Consider the following 11,185-nt stretch of genomic DNA (forward strand, 5'->3'; position numbering starts at 1 on the left):
CCTGAAAGGACTCTGAAAAGGAAACTAAGAGAAACTAAATTACAACAATCCAGAAACAACCTTTCAGAAATTTTCGAACAAGAGAAGGAGATGGCAGCCGAAAATAATAATAATGCAAGGAGAATGCTTGGTGACTTCACAAAGCCAACGTCCAAATTTGATGGAAGAAGTATCTCCATTCCTGCCATTGGAGCCATCAACTTTGAGCTGAAACCTCAGCTAGTTGCCTTAATGCAACAAAACTGCAAGTTTTATGGACATCCATCTGAAGATCCTTATCAGTTTTTAACTGAGTTCTTGCAGATCTGTGAGATTGTAAAGACGAATGGAGTTGATCCTGAAGTCTACAGACTCATGCTTTTCCCATTTGCTGTAAGAGACAGAGCTAGAATATGGTTGGATTCACAACCCAAGGATAGCCTGGACTCCTGGGATAAGCTGGTCACTGCCTTCTTGGATAAGTTCTTTCCTCCTTAAAAGCTGAGCAAGCTAAGAGTGGATGTTCAAACCTTCAAACAAAAAGATGGTGAATCCCTCTATGAAGCTTGGGAAAGATACAAGCAGTTGACCAAAAGATGTCCATCTGACATGTTTTCAGAATGGACCATATTAGATATATTCTATTATGGTCTATCTGAATTTTTGAAAATGTCATTGGACCATTCTGCAGGTGGATCCATTCACCTAAAGAAAATGCTTGCAGAGGCTCAAGAACTCATTGACATGGTTGCAAATAACCAATTTATGTACACTTTTGAGAGGAATTCCGTGAATAATAGGATACCTCAGAAGAAAGGAGTTCTTGAAATTGATGCTCTGAATGCCATATTGGCTCAGAACAAAGTGTTGACTCAGCAAGTCAACATGATTTCTCAAAGTCTGAATGGATGGCAAAATGCATCCAACAGTACTAAAGAGGCAGCTTCTGAAGAAGCTTATGATCCTGAGAACACTGCAATGGCAGAGGTTAATTACATGGGTGACCCTTATGGAAACACCTATAACTCATCATGGAGAAATCATCCAAATTTCTCATGGAAGGATCAACAAAAGCCTCAACAAGGCTTTAACAATGGTGGACGCAATAGGCTGAGCAATGGCAAGCCTTTTCCATCATCTTCTCAGCAACAGATAGAGAATTCTAAACAAAACACTTCTAATTTTGCCAATCTAGTCTCTGATCTGTCAAAGGCCACTTTCAGTTTCATGAGTGAAACAAGATCCTCCATCAGAAATCTGGAGGCACAAGTGGGCCAGCTGAGTAAGAATATCATTGAAACTCCTCCCAGTATTCTCCCAAGCAATACAAAAGAAAATCCAAAAGGAGAGTGCAAGGCCATTGATGTAATCAATATGGCCGAATGCATAAGGGAGGAGGAGGACGAAAATCCTAGTGAGGAAGACCTCCTGGGACGTCCTTCAAGCAAGAAGGAGTTTCCTATTAAGGATCCAAAGGAATCTGAGGCTCATATAGAGACCATAGAGATTCCATTAAATCTCCTTCTGCCATTCATGAGCTCTGAAGACTATTCTTCCTCTGAAGAGGATGAAGATGTGACTAGAGAGCAAGTTGCTCAATATTTAGGAGCTATCATGAAGCTGAATGCCAAGTTGTTTGGTAATGAGACTTGGGAAAGTGAACCTCCCTTGCTCATTAGTGAACTGAATACCTGGATTCAGCAAATTTTACCTCAAAAGAAATAGGATCCTGGCAAGTTTTTGATACCTTGTACCATAGGCACCATGACCTGTGCAAAAGCTCTGTGTGATCTGGGGTCAGGGATAAATCTTATGCCACTCTCTTTAATGGAGAAGCTGGGGATCATTGAGGTACAACCTGCCTTGTTCTCATTACAATTGGCAGACAAGTCATTGAGACAAGCTTATGGAATAGTAGAGGACATGTTAGTAAAGGTTGAAGGCCTTTACATCCCTGCTGATTTCATAATCTTAGACACTAGGAAGGAAGAGGATGAATGCATCATCCATGGAAGACCTTTCCTAGCCACAGCAGGAGCTGTGATAGATGTCAACAGAGGTGAATTAGTCCTTCAATTAAATGGGGACTACCTTGTGTTTAAGGCACATGGCCATCTCTCTGTGATAAAAGAGAGTAAGCATGAAGAGCTTCTCTCAGTTCAGAGTCAAGAAGAGTCCCCACAGTCAAACTCTAAGTTTGGTGTTGGGAGGCCACAACCAAACTCTAAGTTTGGTGTTAAGACCCCATATCCAAACTCTAAGTTTGGTGTTGGGACTATACAACATTGACCTGATCACCTTTGTGGCTCCATGAGAGCCACTGTCAAGCTATTGACATTAAAGAAGCGCTTATTGGGAGGCAACCCAATTTTATTTATCTAATTTTTATTTTATTTTATTGTTATTTTGTGTTTTATTAGGTACATGATCATGTGGAGTCACGAAAAAAATATAAAAATTCAAAAACAGAATAAAAAATAGCAGAAGAAAAATCACACCCTGGAGGAAGCACAGACTGGCGTTCAACGCCAGTAAAGAGCATCTGGCTGGCGTTCAACGCCAGAACAGAGCATGAATCTGGTGCTGAACACCAGAAACAAGCAACATTCTGGTGTTTGAACACCAGGAATGTGCCTAGAGGAAAAGCTGGCGCTGAACGCCAGTAACAAGCATGAAACTGGCGTTCAACGCCAGAAACATGTTACATGTGGGCGTTGAACGCCCAGAATGTGCACCACTCGGCGTTTAAACGCCAGAATGGTGAGCAATGGCATTTTACATGCCTATTTGGTGCAGGGATGGAATTTCTTGACACCTCAGGATCTGTGGACCCCACTGATGACAAGTCATCATATACCCATTTTTCAAGCTAATTTCACTTGTTTCACTAGTCTTTATGCACTTTCTTGCATCCTAAGTAAGCAATTTGGAATGAAAATGCATAACTTCTTTAAATCAAACAACCACCATTAAATTGATGCTAAATCATGAGGTTTGAGCTAAAATTAATTGAATTTTAATGAATTATAAACCTTATGAGTTTGGAGATACTTTGAATGGTTGCTTTGATTTCTTGTAGGTGAAGAAAAGAAGAAAAGAAGAAAAACGTGGCTTAAGAAGTGTGGCCATGGGAAGAAAATGGTGTGGTGAAAGAAGGATAAGTGTGGCGCAATATAGAAGGAGGAAGCAAACACTGCTCTCCACAAGAGCACACTGCTCTTCAAGAGAGCAGCATAATGAACCAAGCTTCCAAAGAAATTCTGCCCTGCCCTCCTCAAGAGCAATATCGGGCTCCATGCAAGAAAAAATCAAAGGAAATTGTCTCCAAGTGCCACCCATGGGTTTTGAACCCAAGTACAAGAAGGAAAGAAGTAGCGCTACTCACAAAGGAAAATAAGCCAAAAATTGGCCGAAATGCTCCCAGTAAGTCTCGAACACGGAGGCTTCACTAAGAAAGCAAGGAAGCTGCACCACTTGAGCGCTACCCTGATGATGTCCAGGACTTGGCACGCAAAATATTTCAAACGCACCATGACGCACACTGCCCTGCTCTCCGCAAGGGCAGGGCAGCATCCTGATGTCCCACACTCAGCATGCACACAATTTCCCTGCTCTGCCCTCCACAAGGGCAGGGCAGCCTCCTGGGAGCAACTTTTCATGGGCCGAAAATTCAAATTAAAATTCCAATTTAATTCATTTCTTCACCAAATCAAAAGCCCATCCAAATCCCAAAATCCAAGAATAGAAAGTGTATAAATAGGAGCTAGTTTGATGTAATTAGGACTTTTACTTTGGAACCTTTAGCTTTGCTTTTGAATTTTGCACTTTCTTTGAGCTTTGAGCTTTTGCACTTTCCTTGAGAAACTTGACTGAGATTTCAGAGAATTGGAGAGGGGAATTGATCTCTCTTCTTCCTCGTTCTTGCTGGAGCATTTTTATTTTTCTTGTTTTGATTCTTGGGTGTTAAGAATTGAGGAAATTCTGTCTCAATCTCCACTCAAGAACTCTTTAGTTTCTTTTCTGCATAATTGAATCCATTTACATTCTCTTTACTGTTTCTTCTTCAATTTCTTGTCAATTGCTTTGAGAACTTGGATCTAGGAAGGTAATTGAGATCTAGGCTCTGCTACCTAGTCTCTTGAGCCCTGAGATCCCAATTTACTTTTGGTTCTTCTGTGAACCTTGCTGCATTTTAATTTCAATTTCTGTTTGAATCCTCATTGCTTCTAATTCAATTTCTGCTCTCTTAATTGTTGCAATTCACATTCTCTTGTTTAAATTCTGCAATCCCTGTCCTCAAATCCCTTTTATATTCAAGCAATTTATATTCCTTGCAATTTAAGTTACTGCAATTTACATTTCTTACACTTTAAGTTTCAGTCATTTACTTTCTTGTTCTTTAATTTACTGCAATTTGCCCTTCCCCCTTTACATTTACTGTCATTTACTTCCTGTTAAACACAAATCACTCAACCAATACTTGATTCGCTTGACTAAACCAACCACTAAACTAAAATTGCTCAATCCTTCAATCCCTGTGGGATCGACCTCACTCATGTGAGTTATTATTACTTGATGCGACCCGGTACACTTGGCGGTGAGTTTTGTGTCGGATCGTTTTCCGCACATCAAGTTTTTGGCACCGTTGCTGGGGATTGAAATAGATTGACAATGATTAAGTGAAGTGGTGGTCTAGATCAAGCACTTTTTCTTTATTTTTAACTGACACACTGACTGTTCGAGACTTTGCCTCTACTAAGTCTCTCTGCACTCAAGTTACAGAGTGCTCTATTTTAGTTTCTGGTTCTATTTGTGTTTCTGCTTTTATGACAGGAGGAAGGAGCAATGAATCCACACCTTTTGATCCTGAAACACTTTGGAAGTTGAGCAAGAATAAGGAATGTCAAGCTAGTGACATTAAAAGAGCGCTTGTTGGGAGGCAACCCAACCTGATGTAGTTTCTTTTCATAGCTATTTCAATAAAAAGGTTGAATAATTGGTCTGTATTGTAAGGAGCTAAGTTTGGTGTTGCACACCAAAATAATTTAAGGGAGAATGAAGGATTCTAAGTTTGGTGTTCCACCAAAATCTCATTTAAAAGAACATTCTCACTTCCTGCACAATGCTAGCTCCAAGCAATCAGACAAATTATTCAACTATTTAACTGTTTTTTAGCTTTAATTCCATAACCTTTAGCAAGGATACAAGGTTTCACATATGGTTAACATGTTGCATCAGAGGCAGTGGCAAGCAATTAAGTTTGGTGTTCCCACACCAAAATAAATCCAAAAGACACACTCAATTTATGCATACTAACCATTCATTTAAGGGCTTGAGAAGCAAGCAACTTTTGAGAATTATGCAGGAAATTAGCCAACAATTGAAGACAATTTGCATTGTGACTCAAAAGGGATACAACAGAAGGAAGAATCAAAGGACTGCAACTTCAAAGGTTGTATCTAAACTTACTCCTTGCTGCTATAAATTGCTTTGAATCTGGGAACCCTTATATATCTTGCTAAAGTGTTTATCTAGTTGCAAGTGAAGTTGTTTGTTAAGAATGCTTATTTGCATAAGTGCTTGTCATTCATCATTTAGCTTGAATTCTGTTTTGTTTCCCATCTGCTTGAAAAAAAAAAGAGAAATATTTGAATTAGAAAGTAAATATCCAATGTTGCATAAGTTAGAATGGAAGTTAATGGTGGTGTATGTGTTTGATTAAATGCATAACTCATGAAATAATTGCTGCATAATGTCATTTTCATTGAAGTGTGAGCTAGCTTGCTGTTATAAAGGTTCCTATCAGTAAAGAAAAAAAATCCCTTGAGAACAAAATAAAACAGAAAGAAAAGGAAGAAGAAAAAGCCAATGTGGCAAGAAAAACAAAGAATAAAGGCTGGACACCAATAGCTTGGACCCTAGGACACATGCATGTGGTGTTCTTGTACTAGGATATGCTTGGGCAAGTAAATTCTGAGGGGTATTTCAAAACCCGGTCACTTAGATCAACTGATTTGGGATGGCCAATTGAAAGTCCATAATAAAGAGCAACTTAGATACAGAACATTTAGTTATCCAAAGAGATGCTGGGTATCAATGATTGATGAGCGGATAATTTGTACGCTTTTTGGCATTGTTTTTAGTATGTTTTTAGTATCTTTTAGTTAGTTTTTAGTATATTTTTATTAGTTTTTAATTAAAATTCACTTTTCTGGACTTTACTATGAGTTTGTGTGTTTTTCTATGATTTCAGGTATTTTCTGACTGAAATTGAAGGTTCTGAGCAAAAATCTGATCCAGAGACTGAAAAGGACTGCAGATGCTGTTGGATTCTGACCTCCCTGCACTCGAAGTGGATTTTCTGGAGCTACAGAAGCCCAATTGGCGCGCTCTCAACGGCATTGGAAAGTAGACATCCTGGGCTTTCCAGCAATATATAATAGTCCATACTTTGCCCAAGATTTGATGGCCCAAACCGGCGCTCAAAGTCACCTACAGAAATTCCAGCGTTAAACGCCGGAACTGGCATAAAACTTGGAGTTAAACGCCCAAACTGGCATGAAAGCTGGCGTTTAACTCCAGAAAAGGTCTCTACACGAAAATGCTTCATTGCTCAGCCCAAGCACACACCAAGTGGGCCCGGAAGTGGATTTTTCTGTCATTTACTCAATTCTGTAAACCTTAGGATACTAGCTTACTATTTATAGGATCTTTTGACATTGTATCCGGACGGGACGACCTCATAACATTTTAGACGTTTCATTGTGTACCTTCCACAGCATGAGCCTCTAAACCCCATGGTTGGGGGTGAGGAGCTCTGCTGTGTCTTGATGGATTAATGCAATTACTACTGTTTCTTATTCAATCATGCTTGCCTCCATTCTAAGATATCACTTGCTCTTAACCCGGATGAATGTGATGATCCGTGACACTCATCATATTCTCAACTATGAACATGTGACTGACAACCACCTCCGTTCTATCTTAGATTAAGTAGATATCTCTTGGGTTCTTTAATCGGAATCTTCGTGGTATAAGCTAGAACTGATGGCGGCATTCAAGAGAATCCGGAAGGTCTAAACCTTGTCTGTGGTATTCTGAGTAGGATTCAATGACTGGATGACTGTGACGTGCTTCAAACTCCTGAAGGCGGGGCGTTAGTGACAGACGCAAAAGAATCACTAGATTCTATTCCGGCCTGATTGAGAACCGACAGATGATTAGCCTATGCTGTGACAGAGCATCAGGGACGTATTTTCACTGAGAGGATGGGAGGTAGCCACTGACAATGGTGAAACCCTACATACAGCTTGCCATGGAAGGAGCCTTGCGTGTTTGATGAAGAAGACAGTAGGAAAGCAGAGATTCGGAAGATGGAGCATCTCCAAAGCCTCAGCCTATTCTCCATTACTGCAAAACAAGTACCTTTTTCATGTTCTTTTGCTTTTTACAATCAATCCTGATAATTTCTGATATCCTGACTAAGATTTACAAGATAACCATAGCTTGCTTCAAGCCGACAATCTCCGTGGGATCGACCCTTGCTCACGCAAGGTATTACTTGGACGACCCAGTGCACTTGCTGGTTAGTTGTGAGGGATTGCAAAAGTGTTATTGCAATTTCGTGCACCAAGTTTTTGGCGCCGTTGCCGGGGATTGTTCGAGTTTGGACAACTGACGGCTTATCTTGTTGCTTAGATTAGGACTGCTTTATTTTTGTTGGTTTAGAGTCTTTTAGTTGAGTCTAGTTTCATATTTTAAGTTTGGTGTCCATTGCATGCTTTTATTTTTCTTTTAGATTTTCGATTTTGCATGTTCTTAGTCCCTTTTTGATTCGTAAAAGTTCTAAGTTTGGTGTCCTCTTTATGTTTTTCCTTTAAAATTTTCGAAAAAAAATTAGTGTTTGATTTTCTAAAATTTTAAGTTTGGTGTCTTTTTGCTGTTTTTCTCTTTCCTTTTTTTAAAATCAAATCTTTTTCATAAAAGTTTTTCAATCATATCTTTTTTATTGCTGTTTTCAAAATCTTTTTAATTAACTAATTGATTAAGTTCTCAATTTACTTTGATCTTATTCTCTTTTGATTTTCGAATTTTCATTTTAATTTTCCTTTATTTTATTTTAATTTTTTTCGGTTATTTCAAAAAATAAAATAAAATAAACAAAATTTATCTCTTTGTAATCATTATCATTTCCCTTTTGTCCATTATGGACTTAAGTGGAATTAATCAGTCCAGAAGGACTCTGGGGTCATATGCTAACCCCATTACAGCTGCATATGGGAGTAGCATCTGCACGCCCCCCATCAAAGCAAGCAGCTTTGAGCTAAACCCTCAACTCATTATCATAGTGCAGCAAAATTGCCAGTATTCCGGTCTTCCACAGGAAGAACCTACTGAGTTTCTGGCACAGTTCTTGCAAATTGCTGACACAGTACATGATAAAGAGGTGGATCAGGATGTTTACAGACTATTACTATTTCCATTTGCTGTAAAAGATCAAGCTAAAAGGTGGTTGAATAACCAACCTACAGCAAGCATAAAGACATGGAAACAGTTGTCAGACAAATTCCTGAATCACTTTTACCCTCCTAAGAGGATGACACAGCTAAGGCTGGACATCCAAGGCTTTAAACAAGAGGATAATGAATCCCTTTATAATGCCTGGGAGAGGTATAGGGGTATGCTTAGAAAATGCCCCTCTGAAATGTTTTCAGAGTGGGTACAGTTAGACATTTTCTACTATGGGCTTACAGAAAAAGCTCAGATGTCTTTAGACCACTCAGCTGGTGGATCTATACACATGAGGAAGACAATTGAAGAAGCTCAAGAGCTTATAGACACTGTTGCTAGAAACCAATATTTGTATTCTAGCAATGAGTTCTTTCCAGAAGAGGAAGTCATGGCAGTAGTCACTGACTCTAATCCTCAAGAACAGATAATTGAGCTTAGTCAACAATTACTCCTGATGACAGAGCAGTTAGCAGAATTTAAAGAGATGCTCCATGAAACTAAAGTTGCTAATAAGAGCATAGAACTACAGTTGAATCAAGCAAAACAGCAAATATCTAAACAGATAACAGAGGAGTGTCAAGCAGTTCAATTGAGGAGTGGGAAGACCTTGAATAACACTGCTCAAAAGAGCAAAAAGCCAAACAAGGAACAATTGACAGAGGACAACCAAACCACTGTTCAAAATCCCTCTGAGGACAGTAAGAGCCCAGAGAGGAATATTGGCGTTCAAACGCCAGAAAGGGAAGGAAAGCTGGCGTTAAACGCCCATTCCTTGCCCAGTTCTGGCGTTCAAACGCCAGAAAAGGGGAAAAAGTTGGCGTTTAACGCCCATTTTCCACCCAATCCTGGCGTACAAACGCCAAGGGAAAATCAGACACCTAAGAGTGCTGACAGTGATCCCTCTAACAAGGCTTCTTCAACCACTTCTGTAAGGAATAAACCTGCAGCATCTAAGGTTGAAGAATATCAAGCCAAGATGCCTTATCCTCAGAAACTCCGCAAAGCGGAATAGGATAAGCAATTTGCCCGCTTTGCAGACTATTTGAGGACTCTTGAAATAAAGATTCCATTTGCAGAGGCACTTGAGCAAATACCTTCTTATGCTAAGTTCATGAAGGAAATCTTAAGTCATAAGAAGGATTGGAGAGAAACTGAAAAAGTGTTTCTCACTGAAGAATGCAGTGCAGTCATTCTAAAAAGCTTACTAGAAAAGCTTCAAGATCCTGGAAGCTTTCTGATACCATGCACATTAGAAGGTACTTGCACCAAGACCGCCCTATGTGATCTTGGAGCAAGCATCAATCTAATACCTGCATCCACTATCAGAAAGCTTGGGTTGATTGGAGAAGTCAAACCAACCAGGATATGCCTCCAACTTGCTGATGGCTCCATTAAACACCCATCAGGCATAATAGAGGACATGATTGTCAAGGTTGGGCCATTTGCCTTTCCAACTGACTTTGTGGTGCTGGAAATGGAGGAGCACAAGAGTGCAACTCTCATTCTAGGAAGACCTTTCCTAGCAACTGGACGAACTCTCATTGATGTACAAAAGGGGGAAGTAACCTTGAGAGTCAATGAGGATGAGTTCAAGTTGAATGCTGTAAAAGCTATGCAGCATCCAGACACACCAAATGACTGCATGGGCGCTGACATTATTGACTCTCTGGTAGAAGAGATCAATATGGCTGAAAGCCTAGAATCAGAGCTTGATGACATCTTCAAAGATGCTCAAACTGATCAGGAAGAACCAGAGGAGGCAAAGGAATTTTCGAAAATTCCTCAGGAGGAAGATAAGCCCCCTAAGCCTGAACTCAAACCATTACCACCATCCCTAAAATATGCATTTCTGGGAGAGGGTGACACTTTTCCAGTGATTATAAGCTCTGCTTTAAATTCACAGGAAGAGGAAGCACTGATTCAAGTGCTAAGGACACACAAGACAGCTCTTGGGTGGTCCATCAGTGATCTCAAGGGTATTAGCCCAACTAGATGCATGCACAAGATCCTGTTGGAGGATAATGCCAAACCAGTGGTCCAACCACAGAGGAGGCTAAATCCTGCCATGAAGGAGGTGGTGCAGAAAGAGGTCACTAAATTACTAGAGGCTGGGATTATTTATCCTATTTCTGACAGCCCCTGGGTGAGCCCTGTCCAAGTTGTTCCCAAAAAGGGAGGCATGACAGTGGTTCATAATGAAAAAAATGAACTGGTTCCTACAAGAACAGTCACAGGGTAGCGCATGTGTATTGACTACAGGAGGCTCAATACAGCCACCAGAAAGGATCATTTTCCTTTACCATTCATAGACCAAATGCTAGAAAGACTAGCTGGTCATGATTACTACTGCTTTTTGGATGGCTATTCAGGCTACAACCAAATTGCAGTAGATCCTCAGGACCAAGAGAAAATAGCATTTACTTGCCCTTCTGGCGTGTTTGCCTACAGAAGGATGCCTTTTGGTCTGTGCAATGCACCTGCAACCTTTCAAAGGTGCATGCTCTCTATCTTCTCAGATATGGTAGAGAAATTTCTGGAAGTCTTCATGGATGACTTCTCAGTATATGGAGACTCATTCAGCTCCTGTCTTAACCACCTATCACTTGTCCTGAAAAGATGCCAAGAGACTAACCTAGTTTTAAACTGGGAGAAATGTCACTTTATGGTGACTGAAGGAATTGTCCTTGGGCACAAA

General features: G+C 40.1%; 1 non-coding gene across 1 annotated transcript; it reads right to left on the reverse strand.

Moving 5' to 3' along the window:
• Positions 1 to 486: 486 nt before the first annotated feature.
• LOC130938087 (small nucleolar RNA R71) lies at positions 487 to 590 on the reverse strand. The gene has a single exon (XR_009069267.1). It is a non-coding gene; the product is annotated as a small nucleolar RNA R71 (small nucleolar RNA).
• Positions 591 to 11,185: the final 10,595 nt, after the last annotated feature.

This window comes from Arachis stenosperma, chromosome 6 (assembly GCF_014773155.1).
Source record: "Arachis stenosperma cultivar V10309 chromosome 6, arast.V10309.gnm1.PFL2, whole genome shotgun sequence".
In the NCBI taxonomy this organism is placed as follows: domain Eukaryota; kingdom Viridiplantae; phylum Streptophyta; class Magnoliopsida; order Fabales; family Fabaceae; genus Arachis; species Arachis stenosperma.